Source organism: Penaeus monodon, chromosome 20 (assembly GCF_015228065.2).
Source record: "Penaeus monodon isolate SGIC_2016 chromosome 20, NSTDA_Pmon_1, whole genome shotgun sequence".
Lineage (NCBI taxonomy): Eukaryota > Metazoa > Arthropoda > Malacostraca > Decapoda > Penaeidae > Penaeus > Penaeus monodon.
In genome coordinates, this window is record NC_051405.1 from 18,247,939 (window position 1) to 18,248,280 (window position 342).

The 342-nt window shown below is 48.5% G+C and overlaps 1 pseudogene; it reads left to right on the forward strand.

The window, feature by feature from the left end:
* The window catches only part of LOC119585927, a 7,715-nt pseudogene that overhangs the window by 2,343 nt on the left and 5,030 nt on the right, over positions 1–342 (forward strand).

The window sequence follows — 342 nt, forward strand, 5'->3', positions numbered from 1 at the left end:
GTTATATGCACACAAAACCCCACACACACAGTCACTGTATATAGAGAATCCCTTCCCAGTGCACGGGGGCGCCTCATGCCCCTTGGAGAGCCACCACCAGGGCAAGTTACTCCTCAACGCGTCCGTTCCCTCCCGTGGACGCCGTCTTCGCCTTCATTTTTGAGCAGCCGGAGTTCATGCTGACGTGTACGCCGATCAGAAAGCCTACGGTTAGGATAAGTCTGGCATTGGTTTTGATCTCGACTGAAATATTTTAGATATTTTTGTAAGGGAGGTGCATTTAATGATATTGTAACTGTTCCCACTGCGATACTGTGATATGCTGGTATGCCTTACCTTATA